This window comes from Oncorhynchus nerka, linkage group LG27 (genome assembly GCF_034236695.1).
Source record: "Oncorhynchus nerka isolate Pitt River linkage group LG27, Oner_Uvic_2.0, whole genome shotgun sequence".
Classification (NCBI taxonomy): domain Eukaryota; kingdom Metazoa; phylum Chordata; class Actinopteri; order Salmoniformes; family Salmonidae; genus Oncorhynchus; species Oncorhynchus nerka.
In genome coordinates, this window is record NC_088422.1 from 100,358,652 (window position 1) to 100,372,794 (window position 14,143).

The window sequence follows — 14,143 nt, forward strand, 5'->3', positions numbered from 1 at the left end:
TAGCCTCCACATTGACTCTGTACCGGTAATACCCTGTATATAGCCTCCACATTGACTCTGTACCGGTACCCCCTGTATATAGCCTCCACATTGACTCTGTACCGGTACCCCCTGTATATAGCCTCCACATTGACTCTGTACTGGTACCCCTGTATATAGCCTCCACATTGACTCTGTACTGGTACCCCCTGTATATAGCCTCCACATTGACTCTGTACTGGTACCCTGTATATAGCCTCCACATTGACTCTGTACTGGTACCCCCTGTATATAGCCTCCACATTGACTCTGTACTGGTACCCCTGTATATAGCCTCCACATTGACTCTGTACCGTAATACCCTGTATATAGCCTCCACATTGACTCTGTACTGGTACCCCTGTATATAGCCTCCACATTGACTCTGTACCACCTGTTGTATTTGGCACTAATACCCTGTATATAGCCTCCACATTGACTCTGTACTGGTACCCCTGTATATAGCCTCCCGACATTGACTCTGTACTGGTACCCCCTCCCTATATATAGCCTCCACAGCTGACTCTGTACTGGTACCCCCTATATACAGCCTCCACATTGACTCTGTACTGGTACTCTTTAATGGCTATTTGTTAGCCTCCACATTGACTCTGTACCCCTCCTTTCAATTTTTAACTGTATATAGCCTCCACATTGACTCTGTACCGTAATACCCTGTATATAGCCTCCACATTGACTCTGTACTCTTAGTACCCCCTGTATATAGCCTCCACTTGACTCTGTACCAGTGGCTCTCCCTCCTCTCTCTCTCGAGACAGTCCCCTCTCCTCTATAGCCTCCACATTGACTCTGTACATGGCTACCCCTGTCTATAGCCTCCACATTGACTCTGTACAGGTACCCATGGCTCTGTATACAGCCTCCTCATTGACTCTGTCAGCTGTGTCTCCCCTGTATGCAGCCTCCACATCTCCTCTGTACTGGTAGCTGTGTCTCTTATGCAGGCCTCCACATTGACTCTGTACATGGCTCGTGTACCCCCTGTATCTCCCGAGCCAGTCAGCTGTGTCTCTTAGTGCATGGCTACCTCCTGTCTCCCTCCTTGACTCTGTACTGGTACCCCTGTATACAGCCTCCACATTGACTCTGTACTGCCCCCTATATACAGCCTCCACATTGACTCTGTCCCCTGTCCCTCCCCCCGTAGACAGCCTCACTTGACTCTGTACTGGTACCCCCTGTCTATATAGCCTCCACATTGACTCTGTACTGGTACCTGTGCATAGCCTCCACATTGACTCTGTACTCCCTACTCTCCCGATACAGTCAGCTGTGTCTCTTACATGGCTCTCCTCCCTCCTCTCATTGACTCTGTACTTTCTCCCTCCTCTACCCCTATATACAGCCTCCACATTGACTCTGTACTGGTCTCTGTATATAGCCTGTCATTGACTCTGTACCGGTACCCTCCCGTATATAGCCTCCACATTGACTCTGTACTGGCTACCCCCTACAGCCTCCACAGTTGACTCTGTGCATGGCTCCCCTGTCTGTAGCCTCCACATTGACTCAGTAGCTGTGTCGTAACACCCTGTCTCCCCTATAGCCTCCACATTGACTCTGTCTGTTGTCTCCCTCCTGTCTCTCGAGACAGTCAGCTGTGTCTCTTTGATGGCTCTGTACTGTTGTCCCCCCTCTCTAGACAGTCAGCTGTGTCTCTTTGTGCATTGGCTCGTGTCTGGTACCCCTCTCTCCCGAGACAGCCTCCACATTGACTCTGTACTGTGTCCCCCTCCTCTCCCGAGACAGTCAGCTGTGTCTATACATGGCTCGTGTCTGCCTCCACATTGACTCTGTACTGGTACCCCTGTATACAGCCTCCAGACAGTCAGCTGTGTCTCTTAGTGCATGGCTACCCCTGTTGTCTAGCCCTCTCCCGAGACAGTCAGCTCTGTACATGGTACCTCCTCTCTCCCGAGACAGTCAGCTCCACATTGACTCTGTACCTCCCTCCTCTCCCCGTAATAGCTGTGTCTCTTAGTGCATGTATATAGCCTCCACATTGACTCTGTACTGGTACCCCCTGAGACATAGCTGTGTCTGACTCTGTAGTGCATGGCTCCTGTCCCCTAGCCTCCACATTGACTCTGTGTCTCTTAGTGCATGGCCTGTATATAGCTCCCTCTCCACAGTGACTGTGTCTCTTAGTGCATGGCTCGTGTCTACCCTGTATATAGCCTCCACATTGACTCTGTACCGTTGTCTCCCTCCTCTGAGACAGTCAGCTGTGTCTCTTAGTGCATTGACTCTGTACTGGTACCCTCCTCTCTCCGAGACAGTCCACTTGACTCTGTGCATGGTGCCCCTGTACAGTCAGCTGTCCACATTGACTCTGTACCGGTCTCCCCCTGTCCGAGACAGAGCTGTGTCTCTTAGTGCATGGCTGTCTGTTGTCTCCTCCCCCCGAGACAGTCAGCTTGACTCTTAGTGCATGGCTCCGTGCCTGTTGTCTCCTCCCTCCCGAGCCCCTCTTAGTGCATTCGTTATTTACTCAGCTGTGTCTCTTAATTATTTGTTACTTTTATTTTCAATTTTCAATTTTTAACTTGTCTATTTTTTATTATTTTTTATTATTTATTAACTCCCTCTTCTCCCGAACAGTCAGCTGTGTCTCTTAGTGCATGGCTTGTCAGTAAGTCATTTCTCTTTAATGGTCCCTCCTTCCTCCTCTCCCCGAGACAGTCAGCTGTGTCTCTTAGTGCATGGCTCGTGTCTGCTGTCTCCCTCCTCCTCTCCCGAGACAGTCAGCTGTGTCTCTTAGTGCATGACTCGTGTCTGTTGTCTCCCTCCTCTCCCGAGACAGTCAGCTGTGTCTCTTAGTGCATGGCTCGTGTCCCCTGTCTCCCTCCTCTCCCGAGACAGTCAGCTGTGTCTCTTAGTGCATGGCTCGTGTCTCCTCTCCCTCCTCTCCCGAGACAGTCAGCTGTGTCTCTTAGTGCATGGCTCGTGTCCCCTGTCTCCCTCCTCTCCCGAGACAGTCAGCTGTGTCTCTTAGTGCATGGCTCGTGTCTGCTGTCTCCCTCCTCTCCTCCTCTCCCGAGACAGTCAGCTGTGTCTCTTAGTGCATGACTCGTGTCTGTTGTCTCCGTCCTCCTCTCCCGAGACAGTCAGCTGTGTCTCTTAGTGCATGGCTCGTGTCTGTTGTCTCCCTCCTCTCCAGTCTCCTCTCCCTGAGACAGTCAGCTGTGTCTCTTAGTGCATGGCTCGTGTCTGTTGTCTCCCTCCTCTCCCGAGACAGTCAGCTGTGTCTCTTAGTGCATGGCTCGTGTCCCCTGTCTCCCTCCTCTCCCGAGACAGTCAGCTGTGTCTCTTAGTGCATGGCTCGTGTCCCCTGTCTCCCTCCTCTCCCGAGACAGTCAGCTGTGTCTCTTAGTGCATGGCTCGTGTCCCCTGTCTCCCGAGACAGTCAGCTGTGTCTCTTAGTGCATGGCTCGTGTCCCCTGTCTCCCTCTCTTCCTCCTCTCCCGAGACAGTCAGCTGTGTCTCTTAGTGCATGGCTCGTGTCTGTTGTCTCCCTCCTCTCCCGAGACAGTCAGCTGTGTCTCTTAGTGCATGGCTCGTGTCCCCTGTCTCCCTCCTCTCCCGAGACAGTCAGCTGTGTCTCTTAGTGCATGGCTCGTGTCTGTTGTCTCCCTCCTCTCCCGAGACAGTCAGCTGTGTCTCTTAGTGCATGGCTCGTGTCTGTTGTCTCCCTCCTCTTTCCCGAGACAGTCAGCTGTGTCTCTTAGTGCATTGCTCGTGTCTGTTGTCTCCCTCCTCTCTCCCGAGACAGTCAGCTGTGTCTCTTAGTGCATGGCTCGTGTCTGTTGTCTCCCTCCTCTCCCGAGACAGTCAGCTGTGTCTCTTAGTGCATGGCTCGTGTCTGTTGTCTCTCTTAGTGCATCCTCTCTCCCTCCTCTCCCGAGACAGTCAGCTGTGTCTCTTAGTGCATGGCTCGTGTCTGTTGTCTCCCTCCTCTCCCGAGACAGTCAGCTGTGTCTCTTAGTGCATGGCTCGTGTCCCCTGTCTCCCTCCTCTCCCGAGACAGTCAGCTGTGTCTCTTAGTGCATGGCTCGTGTCCCCTGTCTCCCTCCTCTCCCGAGACAGTCAGCTGTGTCTCTTAGTGCATGGCTCGTGTCCCCTGTCTCCCTCCTCTCCCGAGACAGTCAGCTGTGTCTCTTAGTGCATGGCTCGTGTCTGCTGTCTCCCTCCTCTCCCGAGACAGTCAGCTGTGTCTCTTAGTGCATGGCTCGTGTCCCCTGTCTCCCTCTCTCCCTCCTCTCCCGAGACAGTCAGCTGTGTCTCTTAGTGCATGGCTCGTGTCTGTTGTCTCCCTCCTCTCCCGAGACAGTCAGCTGTGTCTCTTAGTGCATGGCTCGTGTCTGTTGTCTCCCTCCTCTCCCGAGACAGTCAGCTGTGTCTCTTAGTGCATGGCTCGTGTCCCCTGTCTCCTCCTCTCCCAAGACAGTCAGCTGTGTCTCTTAGTGCATGGCTCGTGTCTGCCTGTCTCCCTCTCTCCTCTCTCCCGACAGTCAGCTGTGTCTCTTAGTGCATGGTGTCTCTTAGTGCATCTGTTGTCTCCCTCCTCTCCCGAGACAGTCAGCTGTGTCTCTTAGTGCATGGCTCGTGTCTGTTGTCTCCCTCCTCTCCCGAGACAGTCAGCTGTGTCTCTTAGTGCATGGCTCGTGTCCCCTGTCTCCCTCCTCTCCCGAGACAGTCAGCTGTGTCTCTTAGTGCATGGCTCGTGTCTGTTGTCTCCCTCCTCTCTCCCGAGACAGTCAGCTGTGTCTCTTAGTGCATGGCTCGTGTCCCCTGTCTCCCTCTCTTCCTCCTCTCCCGAGACAGTCAGCTGTGTCTCTTAGTGCATGGCTCGTGTCCCCTGTCTCCCTCCTCTCCCGAGACAGTCAGCTGTGTCTCTTAGTGCATGGCTCGTGTCCCCTGTCTCCCCCTGTCTCCCTCCTCTCCTCGAGACAGTCAGCTGTGTCTCTTAGTGCATGGCTCGTGTCCCCTGTCTCCCTCTCTCCCGAGACAGTCAGCTGTGTCTCTTAGTGCATGGCTCGTGTCCCCTGTCTCCCTCCTCTCCCGCTGTGTCTCTTAAGACAGTCAGCTGTGTCTCTTAGTGCATGGCTCGTGTCTGTTGTCTCCCTCCTCTCTCCCGAGACAGTCAGCTGTGTCTCTTAGTGCATGGCTCGTGTCTGTTGAAGAACCACCATCACTCTACAGTCAGCTCTTCTTTTCTCATCTCTCTCTCTCTCTCCCCTTTCTCCCTTCCTTGTCTTCCCTCTCTTCTCTCTCTGAAGTGAACATCTGCGCTACGTTCCAACAGCATGGTGAGTCTGTCCTCCAGTTCCATCAGGCACCACCAGATGCTCCCTCTCCTCCAATGGCTGTTCTGCTCCCTCCCTCAGCTGAGGAAATGCTAATTACCAGGATGTTATATTCTAATCAGATTCATGCCGTGGGTACAGTACAGCAAGACAGCAGCACTATAGGCAATGTCCAAAATGGCACCCTATTCTGTACACGGTTTTTGACCAGAGCCCTATGGGGACTAATCAGGAATAGTATGCTATTTGGGATGCAGGACCTGTCTTTATGTTTAAGACTCAATGAGGATAACAGGAGATGGAAAAGTTATCAGAACACTTCTGTTGCCGTGTGTGTGTGTGTGTGACAGTGTGTGTGTGTGTGTGTGTGTGTGTGTGTGTGTGTGTGTGTGTGTGTGTGTGCGTGTGCGTGCGTGCGAGCGTGTGTGTGCGTGTGTGTGTGTGTGTGCGTGCGTGCGTGTGTGTGTGTGTGTGTGTGTGTGCTTATTTTTTACATTTTTGAGGTGCTGGTGTATTTAGAACTGAGAGATGCTTATCAGATATTTGGCCTCCAATTCACAGATCAGTGGTTTGTTTCTGAAGAACTTCACTTTCTGTGAATTTGGAGGACTTTGAAGGAAGCAGCTGGACCGTACACTGCATTGTGATGTACTTAGAGTTCCAGAACACTGCATTGTGGTGTACTTAGAGTTCCAGAACACTGCATTGTGATGTACTTAGAGTTCCAGAACACTGCATTGTGATGTACTTAGAGTTCCAGAACACTGCATTGTGATGTACTTAGAGTTCCAGAACACTGCATTGTGATGTACTTAGAGTTCCAGAACACTGCATTGTGGTGTACTTAGAGTTCCAGAACACTGCATTGTGGTGTACTTAGAGTTCCAGAACACCCATGAAGTCAGTCCATCAGAACACTGCATTACAGATACAGAACACTGAAGACCCATCAGAATATTATAGATACAGAACACTGAAGACCCATCAGAATATTACAGATACAGAACACTGAAGACCCATCAGAATATTACAGATACAGAACACTGAAGACCCATCAGAATATTACAGATACAGAACACTGAAGACCCATCAGAATATTACAGATACAGAACACTGAAGACCCATCAGAATATTAGAGATACAGAACACTGAAGACCCATCAGAATATTACAGATACAGAACACTGAAGACCCATCAGAATATTACAGATACAGAACACTGAAGACCCATCAGAATATTACAGATACAGAACACTGAAGACCCATCAGAATATTACAGATACAGAACACTGAAGACCCATCAGAATATTACAGATACAGAACACTGAAGACCCATCAGAATATTACAGATACAGAACACTGAAGACCCATCAGAATATTACAGATACAGAACACTGAAGACCCATCAGAATATTACAGATACAGAACACTGAAGACCCATCAGAATATTACAGATACAGAACACTGAAGACCCATCAGAATATTACAGATACAGAACACTGAAGACCCATCAGAATATTACAGATACAGAACACTGAAGACCCATCAGAATATTACAGATACAGAACACTGAAGACCCATCAGAATATTACAGATACAGAACACTGAAGACCCATCAGAATATTACAGATACAGAACACTGAAGACCCATCAGAATATTACAGATACAGAACACTGAAGACCCATCAGAATATTACAGATACAGAACACTGAAGACCCATCAGAATATTACAGATACAGAACACTGAAGACCCATCAGAATATTACAGATACAGAACACTGAAGACCCATCAGAATATTACAGATACAGAACACTGAAGACCCATCAGAATATTACAGATCCAATTACATTCAAATACAAACAGAAAGTAAAGTAGTCTGAACAGTAAAGAGAACCACGGCTTTCTTCAAAGCTTCTCCTTTCTTAAAACATTTCTTAACTCTCTCTCCCTCTCCCTCTCTTCTCACACACACACAAGGGACTTAATAAGATTGCATTGTGTCTCATTGAAAGAGGCATTTCGATTTATATTCCAGCCACTAAAGCAGACACGCTCTGTCACTGCAGAATAATGACTAGTCAGGCCTAAACTAACCAACAGCTGAGACAGAGGCACACAGATTCTCACTACAACACAAACAGATGTGGAATGTTGAAGAAAACCACACAAATGATGGAGAAGTACTATTTTCATGGACTGTCACCTGTACAATGACTATCTCTCTCTCTCTGTCTATCAATTCAATTCAATTGAAGGGCTTTATTGGCATGGGAAACATGTGTTAACATTGCCAAAGCAAGTGAGGTAGATAATATATAAAGTGAATATATAAAGTGAAATAAACAATAAAAATGAACAGCAAACATTACACATACAGAAGTTTCAAAACAATAAAGACATTACAAATGTCATATTATATATATATATATATACAGTGTTTTAACAATGTACAAATGGTAAAGCACACAAGATAAAATAAATAAGCATAAATATGGGTTGTATTTACAATGGTGTTTGTTCTTCACTGGTTTCCCTATTCTCGTGGCAACAGGTCACAAATCTTGCTGCTGTGATGCACACTGTGGAATTTCACCCAGTAGATATGGAAGTTTTTCAAAATTGGATTTGTTTTCGAATTCTTTGTGGATCTGTGTAATCTGAGGGAAATATGTCTCTGTCTTTATGGTCATACATTGGGCAGGAGGTTAGGAAGTGCATCTCAGTTTCCACCTCATTTTGTGGGCAGTGAGCACATTGCCTGTCTTCTCTTGAGAGCCATGTCTGCCTACGGCGGCCTTTCTCAATAGCATTAGGCTATGCTCACTGAGTAGTCAAAGCTTTCCTTAATTTTGGGTCAGTCACAGTGGACAGGTATTCTGCCACTGTGTACTCTCTGTTTAGGGCCAAATAGCATTCTAGTTTGCTCAGTTTTTTGTTAGTTCTTTCCAATGTGTCAAGTAATTATCTTTTTGTTTTGTCATGATTTGGTTGGGTCTGAATTGTGCTGCTGTCCTGGGGCTCTGTGGGGTCTGTTTGTGTTTGTGAACAGAGCCCCAGGACCAGCTTGCTTAGGGACTCTTCTCCAGGTTCATCTCTCTGTAGGTGATGGCTTTGTTATGGAAGGTTTGGGAATCACTTCCTTTTAAGTGGTTATAGAATTTAACGTCTGCTTTTCTGGATTTTGATAATTAGTGGATATCGGCTAATTCTGCAATGCATGCATTATTTGGTGTTCTACTATCTCTCTCTCTGTCTGTCTCTCTGTCTGTCTCTCTGTCTGTCTCTCTCTGTCTATCGGTCTCTCTCTGTCTCTCTGTCTCTCTCAATTCAATTTCAATTCAAGGGCTTTATTGGCATGGGAAACATGTGTTAACATTGCCAAAGCAAGTGAAGGTAGACAACATACAAAGTGAATATATATAACAGTGAAAAACAACAAAATTAACAGTAAACATTACACATACAGAAGTTTCAAAACAGTAAAGACATTACAAATGTCATATTATATATATATATACTAAGTACAAATAGTTAAAGGACACAAGATAAAATGAATAAGCATAAATATGGGTTGATTTACAATGGTGTTTGTTCTTCACTGGTTGCCCTTTTCTCGATACAGAACAGGTCACAAATCTTGCTGCTGTGATGGCACACTGAATTTCACCCAGTAGATATGGGAGTTTTTCAAAACTGGAAGTTTTCAGAATATTTGTGGATCAGAACATCTGGGGGAAATATGTATCTCTAATATGGTCATACATTGGGCAGGAGGTTGGAAGTGCAGCTCAGTTTCCACCTCATTTTGTGGGCAGTGAGAACACTGCACATAGCCTGTCTTCTCTTGAGAGCCATGTCTGCCCACGGCGAATTTCTAATAGCAGGCTATGCTCACTGAGTCTGTACATAGTCAATATTACAGATCAGTCACTGAAGGTCAGGTATTCTGCAGAACACTGAAGACTCATCAGTTTAGGGCCAAATAGCATTCTAGTTTGCTCTGTTTTTTTGTTAATTCTTTCCAATGTGTTAAGTAATTATCTTTTTGTTTTCTCATGATTTGGAAGGTCTAATTGTGCTGTTGTCCTGGGGCACTGTAGGGTGTGTTTGTGTTTGTGAACAGAGCCCCAGGACCAGCTTGAAGGGGACTCTTCTCCAGGTTCATCTCTCTGTAGTTGATGGCTTTGTTATGGAATATTTCTACAGAAGCCTGGCATTCCACTCAACAATGAGATACAGAACACTGAAGACCCAGGCAGAATATTAGAGATACAGAACACTGAAGCCCATCAGAATGGGATTAAATGTCATTGATGAAATTCCTCGTTTAACACTGAGAACTACCATCAGCCAATTCAATGAAAGCCACAAACACTGAAGACTTAACGCAGAATTTTATTTTGAACAGGCTAAGGTCAGATGTCTTTTTATTTTGTGGAACAGGAAGACCCATCAGATGTCTATTTATTTTGTGGAACAGGAAGACCCATAAGGTCAGATGTACAGATTATTTTGTGAACAGGCAGATAATTCAGATGTCAGAACACTTATTTTTTGGAACAGATACAGAACATAAGGTCAGATGTCTTTTTATTTTTGTGGAACACAGAACACTGATAAGGTCAGATGTCTTTTTATTTTTGGAACAGGCGGACCCATCAGATGTCTTTTTATTTTTGAACACCCATCAGAATATTCAGATGTCTTTTTATTTTTTGAACAGGCGGATAAGGTCAGATGTCTTTTTATTTTGTGGAACAGGCTGAAAGGTCAGATGTCTTTTTACATTTTTTGAACAGGCGGATAAGGTCAGATGTCTTTTTATTTTGTGGAACAGGCGGATAAGGTCAGATGTCTTTTATTTTGTGAACAGGCGGATAAGGTCAGATGTCTTTTTAATTTTAGGAACAGAACACTGAAGACCCATCAGATGTCTTTTTATTTTGTGGAACAGAACATAAGGTCAGATGTCTTTTTATTTTGTGGAACAGGCATAAGGTCAGATGTCTTTTTATTTTTTGGAACAGGCAGATAAGGTCAGATGTCTTTTTATTTTGTGGAACAGGCATAAGGTCAGATGTCTTTTTATTTTGTGGAACAGGCACTGATAAGACAGATGTCTTTTTATTTTGTGAACAGAACACTGGATAAGGTCAGATGTCTTTTTATTTTGTGGAACAGGCGGATAAGGTCAGATGTCTTTTATTTTGATACAGAACAGGCGGATAAGGTCAGATGTCTTTTATTTTTTGAACAGGCTGATAGACCCATGTCTTTTTTTTTTGTGAACAGGATAAGGTCAGATGTCTTTTTATTTTACAGAACAGGCGGATAAGGTCAGATGTCTTTTTATTTTGTGGAACAGGCGGATAAGGTCAGATGTCTTTTTATTTTGTGGAACAGGCGGATAAGGTCAGATGTCTTTTTATTTTTTGGAACAGGCGGATAAGGTCAGATGTCTTTTTATTTTTGTGAACAGGCGGATAAGGTCAGATGTCTTTTATTTTTTGGAACAGGCGGATAAGGTCAGATGTCTTTTATTTTGTGGAACAGGCGGATAAGGTCAGATGTCTTTTTATTTTTGGAACAGGCGGATAAGGTCAGATGTCTTTTTATTTTGTGGAACAGGCGGATAAGGTCAGATGTCTTTTTATTTTGTGGAACAGGCGGATAAGGTCAGATGTCTTTTTTATTTTGTGGAACAGGCGGATAAGGTCAGATGTCTTTTATTTTGTGGAACAGGCGATAAGGTCAGATGTCTTTTTATTTTGTGGAACAGGCGGATAAGACCCATCAGATGTCTTTTTATTTTGTGGAACAGGCGGATAAGGTCAGATGTCTTTTATTTTGTGGAACAGGCGATAAGGTCAGATGTATTTTATTTTGTGGAACAGGCGGATAAGGTCAGATGTCTTTTTATTTTGTGGAACAGGCGGATAAGGTCAGATGTCTTTTTATTTTGTGGAACAGGCGGATAAGGTCAGATGTCTTTTATTTTGTGGAACAGGCGGATAAGGTCAGATGTCTTTTATTTTGTGGAACAGGCGGATAAGGTCAGAATGTCAGATTTTTTATTTTGTGGAACAGGCGGATAAGGTCAGATGTCTTTTTATTTTGTGGAACAGGCGGATAAGGTCAGATGTCTTTTTATTTTGTGGAACAGGCGGATAAGGTCAGATGTCTTTTTATTTTGTGGAACAGGCGGATAAGGTCAGATGTCTTTTTATTTTGTGGAACAGGCGGATAAGGTCAGATGTCTTTTTATTTTGTGGAACAGGCGGATAAGGTCAGATGTCTTTTTATTTTGTGGAACAGGCGGATAAGGTCAGATGTCTTTTATTTTGTGGAACAGGCGGATAAGGTCAGATGTCTTTTATTTTGTGGAACAGGCGGATAAGGTCAGATGTCTTTTATTTTGTGGAACAGGCGGATAAGGTCAGATGTCTTTTTATTTTGTGGAACAGGCGGATACCCAGGTCAGATGTCTTTTTTATTTTGTGGAACAGGCGGATAAGGTCAGATGTCTTTTTATTTTGTGGAACAGGCGGATAAGGTCAGATGTCTTTTTTATTTTGTGGAACAGGCGGATAAGGTCAGATGTCTTTTTATTTTGTGGAACAGGCGGATAAGGTCAGATGTCTTTTTATTTTGTGGAACAGGCGGATAAGGTCAGATGTCTTTTTATTTTTGTACAGAACACTGAAGGATAAGGTCAGATGTCTTTTTATTTTGTGGAACAGGCGGATAAGGTCAGATGTCTTTTTTATTTTGTGGAACAGGCGATAAGGTCAGATGTCTTTTTATTTTGTGGAACAGGCGATAAGGTCAGATCTTTTTTATTTTGTCATCTTTTATTTTGTGGAACAGGCGGATAAGGTCAGATGTCTTTTATTTTTGTGGAACAGGCGGATAAGGTCAGATGTCTTTTTATTTTGTGGAACAGGCGGATAAGGTCAGATGTCTTTTATTTTGTGGAACAGAATAAGGTCAGATGTCTTTTTATTTTGTGGAACAGGCGGATAAGGTCAGATGTCTTTTTATTTTGTGGAACAGGCGGATAAGGTCAGATGTCTTTTTATTTTGTGGAACAGGCGGATAAGGTCAGATGTCTTTTTATTTTGTGGAACAGGCGGATAAGGTCAGATGTCTTTTATTTTGTGGAACAGGCGGATAAGGTCAGATGTCTTTTTATTTTGTGGAACAGGCGGATAAGGTCAGATGTCTTTTTATTTTGTGGAACAGGCATAAGGTCAGATGTCTTTTTATTTTGTGGAACAGAAGCGGATAAGGTCAGATGTCTTTTTATTTTGTGGAACAGGCGGATAAGGTCAGATGTCTTTTTATTTTGTGGAACAGGCGGATAGAGGTCAGATGTCTTTTTATTTTGTGGAACAGGCGGATAAGGTCAGATGTCTTTTTATTTTGTGGAACAGGCGGATAAGGTCAGATGTCTTTTTATTTTGTGGAACAGGCGGATAAGGTCAGATGTCTTTTTATTTTGTGGAACAGGCGGATAAGGTCAGATGTCTTTTTATTTTGTGGAACAGGCGGATAAGGTCAGATGTCTTTTTATTTTGTGGAACAGGCGGATAAGGTCAGATGTCTTTTTATTTTTTGTGGAACAGGCGGATAAGGTCAGATGTCTTTTTATTTTGTGGAACAGGCGGATAAGGTCAGATGTCTTTTTTATTTTGTGGAACAGGCGGATAAGGTCAGATGTCTTTTTATTTTGTGGAACAGGCGGATAAGGTCAGATGTCTTTTTTTTTGTGGAACAGGCGGATAAGGTCAGATGTCTTTTTATTTTGTGGAACAGGCGGATAAGGTCAGATGTCTTTTTATTTTGTGGAACAGGCGGATAAGGTCAGATGTCTTTTTTATTTTGTGGAACAGGCGGATAAGGTCAGATGTCTTTTTATTTTGTGGAACAGGCGGATAAGGTCAGATGTCTTTTTATTTTGTGGAACAGGCGGATAAGGTCAGATGTCTTTTTATTTTGTGTCAGAAACAGGCGGATAAGGTCAGATGTCTTTTTATTTTGTGGAACAGGCGGATAAGGTCAGATGTCTTTTTATTTTGTGGAACAGGCGGATAAGGTCAGATGTCTTTTTATTTTGTGGAACAGGCGGATAAGGTCAGATGTCTTTTTATTTTGTGGAACAGGCGGATAAGGTCAGATGTCTTTTTTATTTTGTGGAACAGGCGGATAAGGTCAGATGTCTTTTTTATTTTGTGGAACAGGCGGATAAGGTCAGATGTCTTTTATTTTGTGGAACAGGCGGATAAGGTCAGATGTCTTTTTATTTTGTGGAACAGGCGGATAAGGTCAGATGTCTTTTTATTTTGTGGAACAGGCGGATAAGGTCAGATGTCTTTTTATTTTGTGGAACAGGCGGATAAGGTCAGATGTCTTTTTATTTTGTGGAACAGGCGGATAAGGTCAGATGTCTTTTTTTTTTTGTGGAACAGGCGGATAAGGTCAGATGTCTTTTTATTTTGTGGAACAGGCGGATAAGGTCAGATGTCTTTTTATTTTGTGGAACAGGCGGATAAGGTCAGATGTCTTTTTATTTTGTGGAACAGGCGGATAAGGTCAGATGTCTTTTTATTTTGTGGAACAGGCGGATAAGGTCAGATGTCTTTTATTTTGTGGAACAGGCGGATAAGGTCAGATGTCTTTTTATTTTGTGGAACAGGCGGATAAGGTCAGATGTCTTTTTTTATTTTGTGGAACAGGCGGATAAGGTCAGATGTCTTTTTATTTTGTGGAACAGGCGGATAAGGTCAGATGTCTTTTA

The 14,143-nt window shown here is 44.4% G+C and overlaps 1 pseudogene; it reads right to left on the bottom strand.

The window, feature by feature from the left end:
- LOC135565428 (junctophilin-3-like) overlaps positions 1–14,143 on the bottom strand; it is a 225,378-nt pseudogene that overhangs the window by 68,648 nt on the left and 142,587 nt on the right.